A 23,015-nucleotide genomic window follows, 5' to 3' on the forward strand; every position below is an offset into this window, starting at 1 on the left:
ATGAGGAGAAGAGGAGAGAGAGAAGAATGGGGGCTAGCAAGAAGATGGCGGCGAGGCTGGCAAGCGTGGATGGCGGTTTGCAGACAGTGTGTATCCAGCCTCCAGTGAGAGTATAGTGCTGCCAGAGAGAATAAAGTGGTATGACTCCCCTACCTATGGCTCCGTGGGTGTTCCTTTTTGGCCTCACCATATCCTGCGTTCTTGTATGGGGAGCGGGAGCAGAGACCCCGCCGAACGCCCTGCACGACAAATGGCGCAGCGAGCAGGGTCTCCCGCACGACACATGGCGTAGTCGGCAGGATATGGTGCCGGCCAAAGCTCTCCAAAGGACGGTGGAGCAGTTTGTGTGTATGAACACCCAGTCTGAGGAAGACCAGGAGGAGCAGCTGCTGGAGAGATGGAGCCCCGTGGAGAGGTGGAAAGATGTGGACGGTTCTCCCACCAGCACAGGAAAAGCCATGCAGCTGCTGGAGAGATGGAGCCCCGTGGAGAGGTGGAAAGATGTGGACGGTTCCCCAACCAGCACAGGCCGGAGAAAGCGAAGGTCGTTGCAGCCCTGTGGGCCGGGGAAGTTCCTGCTCAGGCAGCCCGGATGCAGGACTTATAGTCCCAGGAGGTAACGCTTGCTGAGTCCTCCGTGGGAGATGAGGGTGAGGTCAAGGTCGTCCTCACCCCCAGGACAGTCCTGGTGAATGACTATGGACTATGGGGAATTGCCTTCCATCCCTAATTTAATGGACTGCTTGACTGTTTGTTTGGGAACTGTTGTTAGTGGAACTGGGGGATATTTGCTTTTGTCTCTTGACTGGCCGCCATTGAGAATATGTAAGCACCTTGATTGTGAGTCGCTGTTGTTCCAGCAGGGTACCCTGAGAGGCACAGAGAGAGTGGCAGTGCGCTGAGAGGTCTGGCTGAGCCCTGAAGATACCCTGGCTGTGCCCAGGAAGTCGGGCTGTTCCCAGAGAGAGTAGTAGAGCCCTGAAGGTACCCTGGCTGTGCCCAGGAAGTCGGGCTGTTCCCAGAGAGAGTAGTAGAGCCCTGAAGGTACCCTGGCTGTGCCCAGGAAGTCGGGCTGTTCCCAGAGAGAGTAGTAGAGCCCTGAAGGTACCCTGGCTGTGTCCAGGAAGTCGGGCTGTTCCCAGAGAAAGTGGCAGTGCCCTGAGAAATCCTAGCTGTGCCCAGGAAGTCGGGCTGTTCCCAGAGAGAGTGGCAGTGCCCTGAAAGCCCTGGCTGTGTCCAGGAAGTGTGGCTGTTCCCAGAGAAAGTGGCAGTGCCCTGAGAAATCCTAGCTGTGCCCGGGGAAACTAGTGGTACCCTAAGAAGTCCAGGAAGTCTGGCTGTGCCCAGGAGTACTGGTGGTGCCCTGAGAAACCCTGGCTGTGTCCGGGAAGACAGGTGGTACCCTAAGAAGTCCAGGAAGTCTGGCTGTGCCCAGGAGTACTGGTGGTGCCCTGAGAAACCCTGGCTGTGTCCGGGAAGACAGGTGGTACCCTAAGAAGTCCAGGAAGTCTGGCTGTGCCCAGGAGTACTGGTGGTGCCCTGAGAAACCCTGGCTGTGTCCGGGAAGACAGGTGGTACCCTAAGAAGTCCAGGAAGTCTGGCTGTGCCCAGGAGTACTGGTGGTGCCCTGAGAAACCCTGGCTGTGTCCGGGAAGACAGGTGGTACCCTAAGAAGTCCAGGAAGTCTGGCAGTGCCCAGGAGTACTGGTGGTGCCCTGAGAAACCCTGGCTGTGTCCGGGAAGACAGGTGGTACCCTAAGAAGTCCAGGAAGTCTGGGCCTGCCCAGGAGCACTGGTGGTGCCCTGAGAAACCCTGGCTGTGCCCAGAGAGCCTGGCTGTGTCCAGGATATTGCATTCACCCCCAGGCTCCTCGCACAGGTCCCCTCGCGGAAGACGCTTGTCGCGTAGATTGTGAGGCGAGAGCCTGTAGGGGTGGAGTGTGGGGGCGGAGCCCCAGAGAGTAGTTTCCAGGCTCTCGGCCTCACATAGACAGGTGCTGGCTCAGGTAGTAAATGGCCAACTGTGATTGCATGGCCATCAGCTGTGGCTAGTTGGCCGTCAGCTGTAACCAGTGAGCCATTGGCCACAATATAACTGCTGTGGCTAAAAGGAGAGAGAAGAGAGGAGGAATGGGGCTAGCAAGAAGATGGCGGCTGGGCTGGCAAGCGTGGATGGCGGTTTGCGGACAGTGTGTATCCAGCCTCCAGTGAGAGTATAGTGCCGCCAGAGAGAATAAAGTGGTATGACTCCCCTACCTATGGCTCCGTGGGTGTTCCTTTTTGGCCTCACCATATCCTGCGTTCTTGTATGGGGAGCGGGAGCAGAGACCCCGCAGGCCTCCCTGCACGACAAATGGCGCAGCGAGCAGGGTCTCCCGCATGACACATGGCGTAGTCGGCAGGATATGGTGCCGGCCAAAGCTCTCCAAAGGACGGTGGAGCAGTTTGTGTGTATGAACACTCAGTCTGAGGAAGACCAGGAGGAGCAGCTGCTGCAGAGATGGAGCCCCGTGGAGAGGTGGAAAGATGTGGACGGTTCTCCCACCAGCACAGGAAAAGCCATGCAGCTGCTGGAGAGATGGAGCCCCGTGGAGAGGTGGAAAGATGTGGACGGTTCTCCCACCAGCACAGGAAAAGCCATGCAGCTGCTGCAGAGATGGAGCCCCGCGGAGAGGTGGAAAGATGTGGACGGTTCCCCAACCAGCACAGGCCGGAGAAAGCGAAGGTCGTTGCAGCCCTGTGGGCCGGGGAAGTTCCTGCTCAGGCAGCCCGGATGCAGGACTTATAGTCCCAGGAGGTAACGCTTGCTGAGTCCTCCGTGGGAGATGAGGGTGAGGTCAAGGTCATCCCTCACCCCCAGGACAGCCCTGGTGAATGACTATGGACTATGGGGAATTGCCTTCCATCCCTAATTTAATGGACCGCTTGACTGTTTGTTTGGGAACTGTTGTTAGTCTCCCCTCCTTTTTCTCTTCCTCTCCTTTCCCCCATTCCTTGGACAAATACAGTTTTTAAAGGCTCTACATTTTTAATGCTCTTGGGTCTTCTTATGTCTGGAAAAGCACAGTCTCTGTGCTGCTCTGAACAGTTCCGAGCCCATGGCCTCCCTTTCCCCAGGCCTAAGCTCTCCAGGAAGAAAGAAGGTCTTCCTCCGGACCCTGGGAGCATGTCAGCCTCGCTATTGAAGTGAGGCCAGCAGTGCGTGTCTGCCTTGCGGGGGTCCCTGAGCCCTCTGGAGGATTCCTTTGAAAGAGTAGGGTTGGGAAGATTCTCAGGACAGAGGCAGCAAATTTCCATTCTTGGAGCTTTATCTCACAAAGAACATTGGATATAAAGAAAAAATGAGTCCGTGGAAATTTTGCTTCTATTTCACTGTGGATGAAATGGAATATTTTCCCAACAGAGTGATGCTTTTAGTGCCAAAGGAAAACCACATCACACGTCACATCTTTTTGTGCAATGGCAGGATTATATGATGAAAATCCAACGGTTACCAACATACACTTGGTGCTCAATAAAGGTTAAATGAATAAGTGACAAATGTGCAGTGTTGTCACTGCTGCTGGAAAGAGTAGTGATTAGCAACATATGCAAATTTATACTCCCCTTTATAATCACAATGATACAAAGAACTTATCTCCTAGGACATTGCCATGGGAACCTTTGATATTTATTCCTGGGGGCAAACAGCCCTGGCTATCCTGTGTGTATGTGCACATGTAAAGTGCACCGGCAGCCCTGGGTCTGCAAGGGCTCCGATTGTATTGTGTGTATTCAGGGTGGTTATGAGTCAAAATACTCCAATGGAGTGATATATGAAATTTCAGTAATACGGCTTTAGATAATAAAGGTTTTCCTCTGATTCTGTTTATATGTGTAAATATAAGAAGTGCTGAGTGGAAAAGAACAGTAAAAATAGAGACAGTTAAGAAAGGCAGGAAGTATGTATACAACAGACAATTTCTCTTTTCTGTAAATCACATTATTCTCCTATTCTCCTTCCCACCCTCTAACCCCTCTAGGATGTCAGACTCCATGGATGGTTGAACTAATAGCCCCAAAAGGTTTCTGGTGTGTGTGTGTGTGTGTGAGTGAGAGAGAGAGAAAGAGAGAGCGAGAGAGAGAGAGAGAGAGAGAGAGAGAGAGACAGACAGAGAGAGAGAGACAGAGAGAGAGAGACAGAGAGAGAGAGCTGCATAACTTGAACTCCTCTGCCCACCATGACTGTGTAGTTACTCAGGAAGTGGCCCCGTCCTTTACCATTTCAGTAGAAAACCTGCTGAGGGACTAACGTCAGGATTCATGTTGGGGCTGACAGAAATATTTGACCATTTTTAGAAGGTGGTTTGGCTCAATAAGATTTGCCAGTTTTGTTTGTACATTTTCCACGTTTTACACCTTTCCCCTTTGTTTTTTAGATTAAGAAAGAAAAACCTATTGAAATGATTCCATGGGGTTTCTCTTTTGTTAAAAATAAATCTCATCCCTCAATGAGATCTCAGATAGTAGAGAGGTGATCACTGCGGATTTGGGGGCCAGGCAGACCTGGGTGCTTATTCCAGTTTCCTTGTCTGTTTGTGCTTGATCTTTGCCACCCACTCTGCTATGTCAGCCTTATTAGTGAGACTCCTTAGCTGGAGAACAGAGGCAGTGATGCCCACCTTTCTGGTCATCCTGTAGAATGTTGTTTATGTAGGAAATCATGTAGCCCACAATTAGAGCTTAATAAATAAATAGAAATGATTACTGGTATTGTTTGTACATATTCATGTATGTAATGCCCTTGATATTTATTTAAAGCAAGTGTAGTTGACCCTTGAACAATGCAGGAATTATGGGCACCGATCTCTTGAAGAATCAAAATGCATGTATTATTTTGACTCCCCCAAAACATAACCAATAATAGCCCGCTGTTGTGTTGACTGGAAGCCTTACCGATAACATAAATACCAGGGATGCCAAAAAAATGCATACAAGTGGACATTTTGGTCAATGATACTCAAGCAGTAGTTCACCGTAATCAGAAGTGTCTGGACACTGATGGTAGCCACTTTGATCACCTCTTGTAATTGCAGAAGTCAAACGTGACCTGTATTCACCTGTTAGGAGTGTGGGATTTGAGAGTCCAGAGGGGAATGAGTTTGAGGCAAAACCAGAACATGAGCTGAGGGATGCTGATGCCCAGGGCATGAACTGGGACAATGCTCTGTCCACTATGGGAGGTGGGTTCTCCTGACCTCCTGACCAGGGGAGCAGAGACCTGGGAACCCAAGGGACAGGGACGAACCTCGGGTGGGGGGAATGCGAAGCCAGATGTGCCATGGGAGAGGCCCAGGTGAGGCAGCTCTGCCCCTGAAGACCAGGATGATTGCTGCCTTCAATGGCCTCTAGACAAGTGAGATATGGAAAGAAGGGCCGCTGCTTCCAAGAGGAGAATCAAGAAGAAACAGGAAGTGGGTGAGAAGGAGGCAGTGGTGCAAACCCACCCTTCCCTCGGGGACTCCAGTGCCACTGAGGTCCCTACCCAGTGCTGCTTCCCCACCGCTCTACCTATTTGAAGGTTACCCATGACACACTCTGTTTACGACTAAAATCCAGGGAGGTGACACAATTTGTCTAAGGTTACATAACTAATTAGTGTAGAGCTAAGACCGTTATATTAGCTCCTTCTTTAAAGCTTTGCAAATACTTCACATAAGCACACCCCTGGCATTTTGTAACCTCTTTATCTTTAATCCAGAAGAATGTAGAGTTGCCCCTTGGACAACATGGGTTTGAACTGTGTGGGTCCATTTCTATGTGGAGTTTTTCAATAAAGACTATAAATGTATTTTGTCTTCCTTATGATTTTCTCAATAACATTTTCTTTTTTCTAGCTTTATTGTAAGAATACAGTATAAAATACATACATGTGTCACATACAAAATACGTGTTAATCGCCTACAGAAGCTGCCAAGAAATGGATACACATTTTAAGAAAGAAAAAAACTATTAAATTGTAATACTCAATATATACTGATAACAAAACAGGAGAAGGCAGACCCCAGGGTCCTTCCACACCACATCTCTGAAACATTTTGAAACAGAGCCAGTGAGGGCAACCAAGCTGGCAACAGAGACATGGGGGGGGGGAACCTCATCATTCCAGCTACTGTGGCCTGGAGTAGAAGGCCCCCGAAGACCCTCAGAAGCATAGGGGCCATTCTCCTCGGTCTGTGGGGACCCAGAAGTAGGATCCTGCCTGGAGCCAAAGGAAGTCCCGTCACTAGGAGCCAGTGGGTATAGATGGAGGGACTGAAGGTGACCAGAAGGCTGGGCCCCAGTGACAATTAGAGCCGGCCGGCAGGCAGCAGCTGAGACCCCATCCCCGAGAGCCATTTCAATTGCAGAGTCAGCCACAGAAGGGCCTCTTGGCCCGACAGTCATCTCTGTCTGGCCATTTGTCCACAAGGGAAACAATAGCCCCAGCCTCATGGCTTTGGGCTGCAGCGAGGACAATGACCCGCCATGAAAAGAGTTAAAAAGATTCTGGGACAAGGAAAAGCAGGCGCACACGGTGGCAATTCAACATCTTCTGGACGCTGTTAGCGCATTCTTTAATTAAGCCCCTCTTCTTCAGCTCACCCTGCAGAAATGCACCTGCTTCCCATCTGCCACCCCAAACGGGAGCAGGACAGGGACTTCACACTGTCACTCTCAGACTGTGCCGCGGCCCATGCTGAGTTTCCAGGGGAGGCAGCCACAGACTTGCTCGCTGTTTCTTTTTCCTCCTTGCTCTGAAAGATTTGGTGACAACCACATTAAAAAAAAGCATGTGAGCCAAGCAATTCCATTTATCAAAGGAAGAGGGTCATAAATTGTATTCGTTCCAAGAATATCGGGCATATTACCAGCTTTCTGTGCAAGACATGAAGACCAGAGTCCCTCCACTGACCTCATCTCTATTTGGTCCCCAAAGTGCATCTGTGCCTGAAAGCTGGGACACAAAACATGGCCTCTCCCAGAAGAATTTCATTTTCTGCAGCAGCACCAAATCAAGGGTCAGGGCCCTGACTTGAGCTGGTGTTGTTTTCTGAACAGCCCGGTTTTGTTTGCCGTTACTGTGCTGGTTGCTATTTTAGGCAGTTTGGTGCTTGTTCCGTTCTGCAAATCGATCCCATTCATGTGGCCTGCAGTGGGCATGGGCGTGTGTCCTGCTGGGACGCAGCGGGGTGTGCCCGTCTGCCCTCCTGGAAATATGCTTGTTGCCAGAATTGTGTTAGCATGTGGCCGCGGGGCCCTGCTCTCCCCTCCTCACAGATGGTGCTGCATTTTCAGGGGGAGGCCCGGCACGTGCTGTGCCCCTCTCCCACAGATTCCTGCTGCCTCCATAATGAAAGGAGGCTGCTGCAAACCCAGCCCAACCTGGGTTCTGCCTGTGCCTGAGCAGTTCAAACAGCACCAACTACAGCGGGCAGTTCCTATGGACCAGCCCTTTCATACCCACATACTTGCCCCAAGTTATGCACAGGGAGGCTGAGGACCTTATTGATTTGCGCAGGATACAAAGAAAGTGCAAGTCAGACATCCTTTTCTGGCTGCCTCTCTTGAAAAATGACTATGCCCTGGGAAGCTGTAAATGGAACAGTGGGAAGTGGTTCTACCTGGGCAACTGCCCCCTGATGGGCTCCAACAGACACCTGCTCCTGCAGCCTGGTCCTCTGCCTGCATGCACGTCCCCCTGCAGCCCCGCCCCTCACACACATGCTCTCCAGACATACTCTCTCCTTTCTCCTTGTGTTGTCCTTGACTTCACCTTGCCTTGTGCATGTGCCCTGCTGGCTCGGAACCTCCCTGGACACCCCTGTTCTCCAATTGTTTGAGTCTTCCATTATCAGCCTATGGAGCGGAGAGGGCATTTTTACTAGATGCTTTTAATCATTCAGATAAAAGACTCCTAGGCCAAGATTTATCTCCACTGCCTCAGGAAAAAATGGAGAATTGAATGCAATTCCATTTTGAAAAATCCGACCTTCGAAACAAAAGTTTGATTCAATTGAAGGTATTCAGAATAATTTGCAAATTGAATAAACTTGATGATTTTTAGCATTTCAAATAGATTGCGAGCATTATCATCATTTATTAACTCTTACAGACTATGAACTGATGCTTATTATCTTTCCTCTTCAGACAACCAATGTGTCTGCCATCTCTCAGACTGGGATCTAATTTGGAGGCTAGAAAAACAAAAAGATCCACCAAGAAAGATCTGGCTTCTCAAACGGCACATAAAATAACATGCTTGTGAAACTGAGGAAAGGAATGGAGACATAAACTATCTAACATTCAGATGGGGCCTGTTTCTGTCTGGCAAAAGGTCTGCACAATCCCATGATGCAACAAGGCTTGAAATCAAGGATGACAGCTCACGGATCTCACACACAGACACACACGCACGTGCGCAGACACACACATGAGTTTAGGAGGCTCCCAGCAGAATGTTCCATGGGGAAAGGGCTGCCCCGCGCTAACGTGTGGCCATCAGCGTTCTGCAGATGGGGGGGTGTCTCACGCTGGGCTGACCCTGCCAACCCTTCCCCATTCCCAAGGCCACGTAGAGGTGATGTGCCCACCACACGCCTATAGATGCCGTGCCTCAGCGTCCCAGGTTGCCTCCTTTCCCGGTTCGTGTTTCTGGAGCAGCTTTTCAGTCCTGCTCACACGCATCCACTCTTAAGACCTGCTGTTGTTCCCAGTTCCTCCTCTCACCCTCCTGCACTGAAGGCCATAGCTTTTGCCTCCTCATTGACACCGAAGACTTTCATTTCCCATTTTATGCTCATGATTCTGCAGCCTGTGTGTCCAGCTCACATCTCTCTCTTAAATCCTGGACACATGGTTTCTTGGCCTGATGGTCAACTCTGCCTGAATGTCCCCTGCATCTCATCCTCCCAGTGTCCAAACGAACTGTGTCTCTGTGCTCACTGCTCCTGACCTTTTTCTTCACAATCTGCTTCTTCTCTGTGTTGTCCTTCTTCAATCAATCACATTCCTATAATTGCCCAAACTAAAAATCTAGCCCCTTCACACACACACACACACACACACACACACACACACCTTTAATTTATTTACCGAATCCTATTTCTTCCGCTGATGAAAGATTTCTGGAATCCGCAATTTCCTCTCATGAACAGAGTCATGGCCCAAGGTCGTGCCCTCACCGTTTCTGACTATGAACTTGCAAAAGCACCTAATGGGTTTTCTATATCAAGGTTACCCACACTCTCCGACCTGTCTTCCACCTGCCTTCAGACTTACTTTTCACATACAAAGCTTTTGTTTTCCAGCACTTAGAGAAAAACCTCCTTGGTCTGACACCTGACACTCTCCACATGGGCTCTTAACTTCTCCATGCACCTGTGTAGGCACCTTATCACCCCCGACCCTCTTCAACACCGGCACCCCATTCCCAAGAGGCTGCACTCAGGGCTTAACAACTTGAGCTGTCTTCCGTCTTCTTTGCTCAGCAACATTTATCTCCAAGGCCTGTGTAAATGCTATTTGTACTATATGCTGTATGGTTCATTCTATATGGTTTATGTCCAGGGTAAATGTTATGTGATATATGCTATATGGAATATGCAGTCAGATCTTGTGAATCAAAGTAAAAGGCTCATCACAAGCCGGGAGAGGAAAAGAGAGAGAGAGAGAGGAGAGAGAGAGAGAGAGAGAGAGAGAGAGAGAGAGAGAGAGACTGAGATTTGTTAAGAATGAAAAGAGATGAGGGGAGGTGAGCAAGAAGGACACAGTGGGTGGGGTGATGGTGGAGAAATGCTGGGTAGACTAATATCGCACAGGTTTTTGCTCAGCAATTTGTGCAGCTTTATTCATTGTGTCTGTGCTGTAATATCACTTCCTCAGAGAAGTTTTTCCTAATCATGTTCGGTAATTACTTGTAGCACCAACTTCCTTCATTCTCCATTCCTTATTTTATTAAGCTTTTTTCAAATTTTATCTGTAAACACTACCTGCCTTGTGTTACATGTCTGTTTGGCATGTGTTTGTTGTGAGCCCTCTCTAGAATGCCTCATTTACTGTTATCTCCCCAGAGCCTGGACATGGCATAGCACAACGTGTATGCAGCCGGTGATGAGGGGAAACCCAGGCTCCAAAAGTGCTTTGCTCTGCTTGTTCTCCAGGACTATGGCAGGAGAAGGCCTTACACAGAGGTTCATGCACCAACACAGCGAAAACACATCACAACCAAAGGAGCCTGGTCAGCCAGGAGAAAACCTGCCCACAGGGACCTTCCTGAAGGAAGGCAGTGAGGTGAAGGTCAGAAGGATGGAGAACCAGGTCAAACCAGGCTTAGCTGAGCACTCTCAAGGCCCTGGGGACCTGATCCAGAATCCTCAAAGCTCTGATTTTTCATCGTGGGTGAAATATAATTTTGTAGAAAGGAATACCCAGGGGTTTCTAAACATCCTTCTCCTTTTTTAACAAATAAAATAATATGCATTTTGTATTAATATTAAGGAAATAATAATCAATTAGAAATAGAATAGAAATTATAATACAGTGGTGTGATGTCTGCAGATTTTTATGGTCCCTGGAGTACGTCCCTCTAGACATGTGCATTCTTTCAGCTATTTAAAGATACTCACAATTCTTTGTGAATCCAGTTCGCTGTCCCCATATAGGAACATTGGAACAGAAATGTATTCAAAATTCTATGGGCTCCATTCTTCCATTGCATTTCAATGAGAGACACCATTTGTCTTGTGTGTTTTATCTCCTGGAACACTCTCCCATGTGCGCCTGAAAGATAGTGCCCTCAGGTCTCTGAAGTTGCCGGGCTTCACTCTGTGTCTCCTCACACCCATGGGTGTATGTAATCTCACCGTAACAGAATGTTGTCATGTCTTGTTGACTAATTAAACTCCCTGCCTCCAAATCTCTGCAGCTGTAGGTTCCAGTGTTAAATGGGACAGTGAATCCGAATGCAGCAAACAAGGAAGCTCCTGAGGCATGGGCTGGGTTTTAATCTTGTTCTTCTGTTGCTATATTTTCCCTCAGGCATGCCAGGTGCTCGGTTAGAGATGCTGGTGGGCTCAACTCAGGTCCACAGATATTGTCCAAATGTAAGATTGGGAACTAGATCATATGTAAGGAAAGACAACAAATTCTTTTAGGTTGGTGTTCCAGCAAGGGGGTGCAAAATGCTATGATCGACTTCTTTGTTTATTCAGTCAGAAAATACTCAGTGTCTACTAAGTGCTGGGAAAAGCATGGGGCTGTGACGATCCATAAGACAAGATTCTGGCTCTCACAGTAGACTATCTGGTGGGGCAATGACAAGTGGACAATGACAGGACAGTGGGTTGATAGAAGGGCCAGCCCAGGAGCCCTGGGGTCTGAGGAGAAAGGGAGACTACTGACTGGAGGGAGGGGTCAAATCAGGGAAAGTAGCTTTTGAACTGTGGCCACACCCATTGAAAGAATGAAGTAGGAAGCGAAACAGAGTCTAAACAATCAAGAAAGGCCACACATTCTACAGCTTAAACTGCACTTTTACTGAAGAACATGAGGGGCCAATGAAAGGTTCCAAATGGAAATTTCCAAGAGGAATGTTGAGGTTGAAATAGTACCTTGATGGCTGTATTAAAGGATGGACTTCATGGGGGAGAAAAGCAGGAACAGATAAATTAGGGAACTCTTTAAAAGGAAAAGAGACAGTGGAGGTCTGGGCTAACGCAGTGACGGTCCATTCTAGAGTCATTGAACGAGCACATGTGTGGGCTCAGCACATAGCTGGAGTGAGGAGTGTTGGGACTCTAGTTTGACCACTTTGAGCAGAGATGATGCTGTTTGTTGAACCAGAGAATGTGGAGATAAGACACGGTTTAGGGATGACTCATGATTTCAGTGTGGGTCCATTTTACTTGGAGGTACCAATGAGACTCCAGGGGAAAATGTGGACCACTCGGCCACGGTGAGTGTCTGAAGCTCCAGGAAAATATCTGGGCTGAATGTAGATTTGTAAGTCAGAAAATTTCCAGAGCAGTTACAGACTAGTGTGTTTAAATCATGAGAATAAAAGTAGTGCAGAGGTAATGGTCAAATGCTGGGGAAAACAGGAAGAAGAAAATCAGGGAGGCAGCTTAGGAGCAAGTACTTCACGAGGTGGGAGGAGGTCCAGACAAGAGGAAAGTCACAAATGCTATCAGGAGAGACTGCCCTGGAGAGAGGCCATCTTAAATTAAATATGGGTCAGATTACCCCCAAAATAAGACCTAGCCAGACCATCAGCTCTATTGTGTCTTTTGGAGCAAAAATTAATATAAGACCTGGTCTTATTTTACAATAATACAAGTCTGGGCCTTTAATGTAATATAATATAATATAATATAATATAATATAATATAATATAATATAATATAATATAATATACCAGATCTTATATAATATAATACCGGGTCTTATATTAATGTTTGCTCCAAGACGCATCAGAGCTGATTATCCGGCTAGGTCTTATTTTCAGGGAACACGACAGGAGGACGTCTGCCCACTGGATCTGACATTCTGAGGTCTCAGATAAAGCTTAGATTAGTAATGGCAGTGGATTAATGGATAAAATTAGTCAAAGTAAACAGAGTAAGACAGGGGTGGAAGGGGAGTGTCATGCTTGGTGTCAGGCGGAAGACCCTGCTCACTGTGCCATGTGTCATGCAGGAGACCCTGCTCGCTGCGCCATTTGTCACACGGGGTGTCACGTGGGGTCTCAGCTCCTGCTCCCCACACAAGAACACAGGATATGGTGAGGCCAAAAAGGAACACCCACGGAGCCACAGGTAGGGGAGTCATACCACTATAGTCTCACTGGAGGCTAGATTCACACGACATGCGACCTGCTGTCTGCTTTTCTGCCAACTGACCCACTCCACTTGATTCACCTACCCAGCACAGCTGCGGCAGTTATATTAGTGGCCAATGGCTCAATGGTTACAGCTGATGGCCAACTAGCCACAGCTGACGGCCATCTACCACCTGAGCCAGAACCTTTCCACGTGAGGCCGAGAGCCTGGAAACCGCACTCCTGGCTCTGTCCCCACAGGGAGCCTAGGTTTATTCTCACTCACGTGACTCAACCTGTATGTAGATGGAGAGATTGCGGTTGAATGGAAATGTTTATCTAGAGCATCTATAGGCTGGAAAACTGGGATCATGTGAAAAAAGGGAGAAAATATACTTCGAAAGAAAGAGGCAGTGTCTTGTGGTGAGTGTTGAATTCCAGTCTAGGGACAGAGATGTTGGTTTATGACTATCATCAGTGGCCATGTGGGCCACTGACGAGTCTAGAGCTGCATGCTGGCATGTTCACAAGAACAGTTTAGAAAGACAATCTAACAAAAATGAGTATGAGATTGAAGGGAGATAAAGGATGGCAAAGCCGGAAGTGGGGGGGTGGAGGCGGTCACAAACTCAGGTGACGAGGCAGAGCTTGGAGGAGTTGAGATGCTAGAGAACAGAGGAAAAATCCTGAGGACGGTGTCACGGATGAACCGGGGAGAGACAGCGGCAGAGAGGAGGGTAAGTCTAAATTCCCTGCCTTTGTGTCAGGGAGGAAGAGAGATTCATTTGCAGAAATAGGAAAATCTGGAAGAAATATTGCTTCTTGGCACATAAAATGCCTTTTTAAAGAAATTATGATTCTAAATTTCCCTGCAAAGAATCAATTTTAGATTGCACCAGAAGGAGACTGCTCTCAACATGTCACCTAATATACATCTTTAAATGTGTATGCACTCACTTACCAGGGAATGCCACACAGCCTCGCTTTGTCCCTCACGGTCACGCTGCTACTCCCCTAACCCAGCCACGCAGAAGCAAAGCCCTCGGTGGTTTCACCTCACCTGTCAGGAGAAATTGAATAACAGAGAGCAGTAGTGAGGCCTCGTATCACTAATATTTCATGACTTTTACAAAGGAGACAAGTGCACGTTCATTAGTACACTATGAAATATTACCCTAAATAACTAATATTAAATTATACTTGTCAAAATAAATGAACACCACACATGCCACAATGTGGTGTCCCTAATTCTTTTAATTAGTTTTTTTTTCTTTCTTGCTAATTTGTGAAATTTGCTAACTCACAATGGGCTCCCCTGTCATTAGTGAGAATGAGTCTGCTTCTGCTGTGACACGGAGGGTTTGCACGCTCTGCTCCCACGGCTTCTGGCATGCCCTACCTGGGCACCCTGTGGACTAATTGATTGGTTCTTTTTCTCTCTTCAAGCTTGTTGCAAGCTACATATTAATTTTCACCTTTTGAAATTGGAGATTAGGAGATGAGCATCCCCTAGGCAGATGGAAGAACACCATTTGGCTCTGAAATTGGAAGCTCCAGTCCATTCTACGATGACTGTAACACCGCCTTCTTTGTAGTGTGGTGTTTATATGTGTGTTTTCTTATGAATGCAAAGAACAGACAAATATGCTAGTTGCAAAGCTGTGGCTTTGCTGAGCCTTCTTCACTGACCCGTCCCCCTGAGGGACGCAAATTCCCTTTTTGCTAAGTGTGCTGTGGGAGAGCTAACATCTAGTGTTCACTGAGTGTATTCCCCAAGACTTGTGCAGATATTATCTGAGCAACCCTCACGGTATCTAGGCCCATCCCAGGGGCCGATTTGGGAGGGAAAGAAGTAAGTGTTGCTTTCGTTGGAAGCCACCAAGTTTGGAGGTGGTTTGTTACATTCTCACCGTCACTGGAACACAGGCATAGCTTCTTTTACACACGCCCGTGACCATGTTTTAGCAGAGATTTTAATTCAATGTATACATTGTCTAAGGGAACGTCTCCTTCAGATACATTTCTTTGGTCTAATTATGAGAATGTCCATATAATAAGAGGAAACCATTTATGTTGAAACTATTTACTTTTAAACTTGTAATGTAATCCTGAACCAAATTCATTGGCAGACGCTTTATCGTGGCCAGTTTAATAAGATGGGTTTTGCTGAGATGATTTCCAGTTCTCCTAAAGAAAAATACTGGGTACTGGGTTTGTGTATAACTCTCTGGCTGACCAATTGTACTTTTAAAATCATGTTTAATGTTCCCCCAAAGTCAGGAATGGCCTGTCTAGATGCAGCTGCTCAGATGTCGGGTACTCACCCCTCCCAGGACACCACAGAGGAGCATCTGGCATTTGTGCTTACATTGTAACGTACGCCTGTCGCCCAGGAGCCAAGCATGCCAGGGTCTGGACTGTGGAACAGCTGAGAAAGAGACCCTTGCTTTGTGTCCAGGATGCCCACGCTCGCTTCACCTGGAGAGCAGATAAGTGAGAAAAAGGCGTGGAGGGTGCTGGGCAATTAAAGTCCCCTGGGAACTTGCTTGAATTTCCTCTCCTCCTCATCCAAGAGTCTAATACCGTCTGGAGCAATAGCCAAGGGGATGCAGAGGGAGGATCAAAGGTAAGCGTTATATCTGCCAGGAGCCCCGCAGCTTCAGGCCGGGCCGCTGCGCTGCTCAGTCATCCCTTTGATCCAGCCCTTTCGATTCCCCCCCCCGGCACTGGCTTCCACCTCTTGCATCCCAGTGATCCAAAACTATAGGTTCAACCTTTTCTTCCTCAGGTGAGTTTCCCTCTAGCATCTTTCTTACAAAGCGTCGTGCCATCTTGTAGACGTAGAAATGCCTAAGTTATATCCTACGCTACTTCCATTCCCAGTGTTGTAAGCTTCTATTCCATTCCAGAAATGTTGTCTGCATATTAATTTGCAACCAAGTTGTGTTACCAGTGTTCAAAAGCAGTGGTTATAATAACATGAACCTATTGCACTCAGTAATTAGTAGAGTGTGTCCAAGCATGGCGCCTTGCACAATTGGTTTTGAAATGTGTATGCCAAATAAAGGGGTGCACAATACAGACGTATAATATGTTACAGCCGTTACCTCCTAATAACTGTCCCAAGGTCCCCCAGCAAGTAGATGTCAGTTCTGTGATCTAAGTCGTATCTGACCTAGAAACTACTGTCCGTCACATCACCTCACTACAGAGTCACAATGATGATATTTTAGAAACCAGTCTTTTTGTGTCTCCTAGAATCGCAAAGCCTGTTATGTTTTATAAAAATGGAATGAAGCTAAGAGGTGATGACACAGAACAATGGGCCATCTTCATGTTTTAAGTAAAACTACCAGCCAACTTTGTAATTTTACTTAAAGTTGTTGTATGTCTTGTTTGCCATCTTAGAACCAATTGCTTATATCCTGGTGGACTTGGCTCAGCTGCTGTACATCAAGAGAGTGTGGTCAAAATTACAGTTATTTGGGGGAGGGTGACGTGGATACTGAGTGTTAACAGCGGTGATCTCTCTGTCAGTGAGTGTGATCGAGCCCAGGCTAGATGATGCTACGGCCACACGGCTCGGTGGGCAGCTAGGCAGCGCCTAAGCATTATGGATGCTCAGTGTTGGTTGGAGGGATGAGTGAATGAATGCAACATCAAACGGGTCACTGGAATCCGTTGCCGTTCAAGTCTGTTAACACTGAGACTCCATGGGTCTATGATTCCCTGGTCCCATATCTTGCCCTGTACGAAAACAGCATTATTCTTTCCAAAATTTGTGTGCCATGTAAAACACTTTATTCTAGCTTTTCCACAGACCTGTATTCTGACATTCTGAGAGAGGAAATTCTCTCTGAATACTCAATGCTGATACGTGTGTTGGCTGTCTGGCATGCCATCATTCATGCCATCTGTTCGCATGGCAGTGTGCCTAATTGCAAGGTGGCCTGACAGTTTTCAGGGGCTCTCCGTGCCAATCACAATGAGCTCAGCTAGCTAACCTGCAGAACCCAGAACATAACAAGCTGAGAACAGTGACCCTGCTGATAAATCACACCTTCAAATGAAAAGATCATAGCTCATTACAAACGGTCATATTTTTTTCCCATGGCAGATACCCTTCAAATAGTCTCTATCGAGCTTTCCTTCCCCTCAGTAACCACTACTGTGGTGATCTCATCATGGAGAAGAGATAACGGACAAAGACCACGTCTTGTCTGGCCACAGCCACTGAAACCTTACAAATATCCAGAATGTCCTCAAGTCTTCATGCTTGAAAACCAATGTGCCAGGCTGCCAGGATCTCACAGCATTGTCTTCCTATAATACACAAACGTCTGTTACCCTAAAATTCAGTTTCTCTTTTGGAAAGGATGCAGTAGGAAGCTGGATATAAGTGAACTTGATTAACCCCTGGAATTGTCATGGCAAAGACCGAACATACGCATTAAAACATGCAGATTGCAAAACAGGAAATTCAACTGCTTCCTTGATGTTGAAGATCTGGGAATGTGAGTCTAGGTTTAGAGCTGCTGGTTACAGATGAGGAAGGAGGCTTAGAGATGAGTAAAGACCTCCTCACCGTCAAATAGGTAGAACACACTGATCTGGGTGTCTTGCACCCAGCACACACTCCTTTCTCCCAGGACAGCAGGACTAATGATCATTGTTGCTCTCATGAAAATGGTAACCATGGCTCTAAAGAAGTCTGGTTTGATCGAGGCGTGTTTTGCTCTTTCTTTTCCCATTCCTTTAATGTCTACTTTTTTTTTTTTTTTTTTTTTTTTTGCGTAGTCAACCCAACTAGTCATGCACTTAAACACACACACACACACACACACACACACACACACACACAGACACACACACACATATATTTCAGTGAAATGACTGCATAAAACATTTTGAAGATTTGTTGTTCTTCATCTTAAAACCAAAGCCTCAGAGACATTTCGTATGGTTAGTACATCTCTTACTTCTATGAAGTAATTTCTATTTTGAGCCAAGGTCTCATCGTGTCTGCTGCAAACGGATGCTTTTGTGTCCCTGCATGTTTCATAATACAGTACTGACTACATTGCAGGAGCGCCATAATACACCGGACTGAATGGTATTCTGTACTGGTTAGTGAAATGGGGAAGGTGGAGAAGGCAGGCGTGGAAGACGGAGAGGGAGTAGTGCCAGTGAGTGTAGGTATGAGTGAGGTTGGCTTTTTAAATGAAGTCCAAACTTTTGAGGGTAATAATCCCCACATACTATTTCTATGGCAGCATTTTCTGTTTAGATGTATTTCTATGAATGCATGACTGTCAACGGCATATTGCAAGGGCTGAACTTGACAGAGGCAAGTTAAGAAACAGTTTATTTTTCCACCCGCTGCAATCTTTAGATCCACGTTGCTGGTTTTCTTTTTTCCAATCCCTGGATAGGTAGTGTTCGGAGCTTTTTTGATTATGTTTGGGCATTAGGTAAAGAAAAATCCTAATTTTCAATTATTCAAAACTCCAGGCTGGTCTAAGTCAGCACTTGTATCTCACATCTATGTTGAAAATGGCCCCTATCCCCGGTTCACGTCTGACTCAGGCTCTGCAGCCTTCAACGGGAAAACGGGGTGCCATTGGCTCTCATTTCCCATCTCATATTCTACCTTCTTGTTATTACCTCTTGTTTCTCTAAGGAGGGAGGCAGAGGTCCTCTGCGCAGATTCCGAAATGCCACCTTGGTCACGTGCTGCACGGGCATGTGCTGTGGGCGTACATGAGGTATAAACGGCTCTCTGTCCTCTTGCCATCTCTCCTCAGACATCAGATAATGAATTGTTTCCTTGTGTAGATGACCAACCACCTTTAGTCCAGCTGATTTCCTGGGGGTCTTCTCTTGCCAACAGGAAATACCAGGCATTCTGCTCTCCAAAATCTGGGTACATATGTACCTCCTAATGGAAATGCAGACATCTCCCAAATGAAATGTAGGCATCTACCAACAGAAGTATGCCTGCCTGGAGTGGAAAGGAAGACACCTCCCAAAGTCAGTGCTTCCACCTCCACTGGAAATGCAGCCACATCTGAGAGTAACGCAGCCCCTCCCAACGGCAGTGAGGCATGTACATGGGGCCACGTTCACTTCCAAAGCTGAGGCAGGCAGCCCCTGCCTCCAGGTGAAATCCAGTCACCTCCTGAGCTCTTCATGCTCTATTTTGGGAGAAGACAGGCATCCCCTGAGGCTGTTCCTGACTGTCTGAGCCGCTTAATTATTTTCAAACCGAGCTGCGGGACAGGTAAGCTTCCAGTGTCTTCCTGGGGTTCCAAGAAAGCCTCCCTCACTTGCTCTGATGTGCTGGTGATTGTTGGGTATTCTACACCTGCCTTTCCTGCTCTCTTTCCAGCTCTGATCAATTTCTGGTCTCTTCTTATTTGAAGTCCAAAGTCGAGTGATAGATGGAGTCTCTAAAAATGGGAAATAATGTTGAATATCCAGTTACATTTACATATGTCAAACCTTGATCTGAAATGATACTGAGGTGATTCTTCAGAAAGAAAATGTACGATTTTTGGTGCATTATGCACAGTTAGATGATTTCATTAGAATACACTCAATTCCATGTTTAAGACTCTGCATTACAAATGATTCAATGCACCTTTCGTTAGAAACAGCATGTCTAGACCAAGGATGTTCAATAATAACAGTTTTTAAAGTTTCCCTGAAAAAATGCAGCATTGTCTTATCAAAGTGTATGGGAGAGCAGTGACATTTTCTCAAGAGTCGTGGAGACGTATGGTGCCACAGGAGTGCGTGGCCTGTGGTGCACTCAACTCTCAGCGTCCATAAGTGGAGATGCCTATTGATGGCTTCTGTTTTCTGATCTGTACAAGAGTGGGAATTAAATGTGTCCCAAAGAGTGATTTTAGGGTTTGCACAATGTGTCATAAATAAATTCCTCTTGCTGACACAAAGGAAGATCTTTTTATAGTCTTTGAAATAGTTACTTCTTTATTAACATTAAATTCTTATCTAAGTACACACACATTTTGAACAATGCACATCTCTTAACATTTAATTCAAATAAATCTGGGTAAATATTATCTCCCCATATTAGACAGGTAGGGAAACTGAACCCAAGAACATTTTTGCTAAATGGGTAGGAACCTTTCTTCAAAGACAAATCACAGAGTCACAGTTTTCATCTTGTATCATGATTAGTGAATAAAATCACTTTGCAAAGCTAAAATGTTCTGCAGTTGCTGTCTGGGTCAATTACCATCATTTGGCCAGTCTCTCTACCTCTTACAGGGCGGCCGTGTCAATAAGCCAAACCCTCCAAGGCTTCATGTGGCTGCAATTAAGTTTCACCCTTCCCCTCGGATTTCAGAATCTGGACATATTGTGGATGAATCCACACCATCTGAAAAGGTGGGGAGTAGGGAAGGAAAAAAACGGGCGAGAGATGCCAGCATCCTACAAAACATGCTTGCGTTTCTGGAGCCTCTTCGCTTCAGTGATGCCTTGTATTATGTTCTATTGATTTTCATGTAATTTCCCAGTTTTGAGCAGAATGGCTTCAAGCAACAACAGCAATAAAGCAATGTATCTGTCAGTCACATCTGTCTGTCTTACCCACACACATGTTCTCGCCATCACATACACCCAAACACACATAATTCTTGTTTGCTCAGCTTCCAAATATAGGAAACAAGACTGAAATTTCTAGAACAATCACGACCATCCCTAGAAGCTTCTAGAATTTAGCACTATTCAGAAAATGCATACAACAAAGGATGCAGAAAGCAGTGGACTCCACGTTGTCCAGAGCCCTGACGCTGAGATGGCCCTGTGGACCCATCATCTGTGGTGGAGAGTCTGAAAGTGCTTTGTTGGGCTCCATGCTGGGCCGTGTGACAGTACTCAAGAGTGTCTGCAGAAGAGTCCTGAAGAGGATGACAGGGCAGGGTTAGCACAAAGCCAGGGGTACTTCAGGTCAGAAGGCTGTAGTGGGCAGGATTATAAAATGCCCACCTAGATTATAATGCCCTGGTGTACACAGTCCAACCTTGGGTCAGGGACTCTGACGGAATTTCCTTCCCAAGGTGAGCACAGAGCACACCTGGCTCCAGGAAAGGGAGATTGCCCCGGGCAGCACTGACCTAATCAGATAAGCACTTAAAAGATACAGGCTCCTCCTGAATAAGGATATTCAAAGCATGAGCAGCAGGTTTTACACAGGAAGATTCTCCATTCCTGGCTTTGAGATGGAGGGAGACAAGTGGCAAGGAATATGGGAGGTCCCTAGGAACTGAGAGTGGTCCCCGGCTGACAGCAAGCAAGGAAGTAAGGTCCTTAGCCCTATTCCTTTTCAAGGAACTGAATTTTGACAATGATGAGAATGAACTTGGAGACGGGCCCCCAGCTTGAGAGAGAACACAGACACCAACACCTTGATTTTGCCTTGTTGACACTCCAGTGGAGAATGCAGTTGTGTCATGTGTGGGCTTATAGGTGGTGAGCTGATAAATGGGTGGGATATTTTTATACCAACATTATGGAGATATAAATTACATACCATAAAATGTGTGCAATTTAGTGTTTTATAAATTATATTCAGAGAGTTGTCTACTACCTAATTTCAGCACATTTTTTCACTCACGAAAGAGACCCCATACGCATTAGTGGTCACTCTTCATTCCTTCCTTCCTAAAAACCACTAATATGCTTTCTGTTTTTATAGACTTGGCTACTCTTGACATTCAATGTAAATGGAATAGTATAACATTTGACCGTTTGCATCTGATTTCTTTCACTGAGCATAATATTTTCAGGGTCATTCATGTATAAATACTCCATTCATGTTTACAACTGAATACATTTCCATTGTGTAGACAGGCACATTTTCTCATTTATCAGTTGATGGACATTTGGGTTGTTTCTTCTTTTTGGCTATTAGGAATAATGTTGTGAGGAACATTTGTGTACAGGTTTTTGTGTGGACATATATTTTCAACTCTCTTCTGCACGCACTTAGGAGTGGACTACTGAGCAATATGATAAGTCTCTGTTTAACATTTTGAGTAACTACCAACTTGTTTTCCAAAGTGACTGTACCATTTTGTTTCGCAATAGCAATGTGTAAGTGTTCTGATTTCTCCACATCCTTGTAAACATTTGCTATGGTCTGTTATTGTCATGGAATTGTCAGCTATTTGTATGTCTTCTTGGGAAACATGTCTATTCAAGTCCTTTCCCGTTGAAAAAAATAGGATTGTCTTCTTATTGTTGAGTTGTAAGAATTCTTTATATGTATTGGATACGAGTCTCTTATCACCTAAATGATTTGCAAATGTTTCCTCCCATTCTGTGGGTGGTGTTTTCACTTTTTGATGGTGTATTTTGAAGCATACATGCTTTTAATTTTGATACATTTGATAAAGTCAAATGTATTTATATTTTACTTTGTCACTGGAATTTTAGTGTTATTTTGAAGAAGCCACCATCTAAACAGAGATTACAAAGTTTTACTCCAACATTTCCTTCTAAGACTCCTACAGTTTTAGCTCTTATAGTTAAATATATAATTAATGTTGAGTTAATTTTTGTCTATGGTGTGAATTAAGGGTCCACCTTAATATTTTGCATATGAGGATTCAGTTTTCTAGCATCAGTTGCTGAAAGGACTATTTTTTCCCTCATTGACTTTTGCTGACACCTTGCCCAGTGTTAGGATTTACTTCTGGAGTCTCATTCTAGTCTATTAACCTAAAGTTCTGTCCTTCAGCTTTTGGGAAGTGTGAGTCTTTCAACTTTGTTCTTTTTAAAGATTGTCTGGCTATTCTAGGTCCTCTGCACCTCCATATAAATCTAAGCATTAGTTTTCCTAGGATTAGTTTTTCTACAAAAATAATCTTCCTTGGACAGGCAGGATGTGAAGAACCATGCTGCCGCCATCACCATATAAGGAAAATCAAGACAGTGTTGGCATTGGACACTGTCTTATATCTTATTTCTTCAGTTAATTTACACATATCATCTCATTTGCTTTCTCAGGAAGGCAGTGGGCTGGTTGGAAATATTTACCAGGAGAGAAGCAGCCAGAACATAGTTGAGAAGTGAAGCAAACTGAAGGTCAGAGGTGTGGAACGAGGGAGAACCTTCAGGCCCGAGTGAACCCACAGCAAAAGAAATAGGT

This window comes from Rhinolophus sinicus, linkage group LG05, assembly GCF_036562045.2.
Source record: "Rhinolophus sinicus isolate RSC01 linkage group LG05, ASM3656204v1, whole genome shotgun sequence".
Taxonomy (NCBI): Eukaryota; Metazoa; Chordata; class Mammalia; order Chiroptera; family Rhinolophidae; genus Rhinolophus; species Rhinolophus sinicus.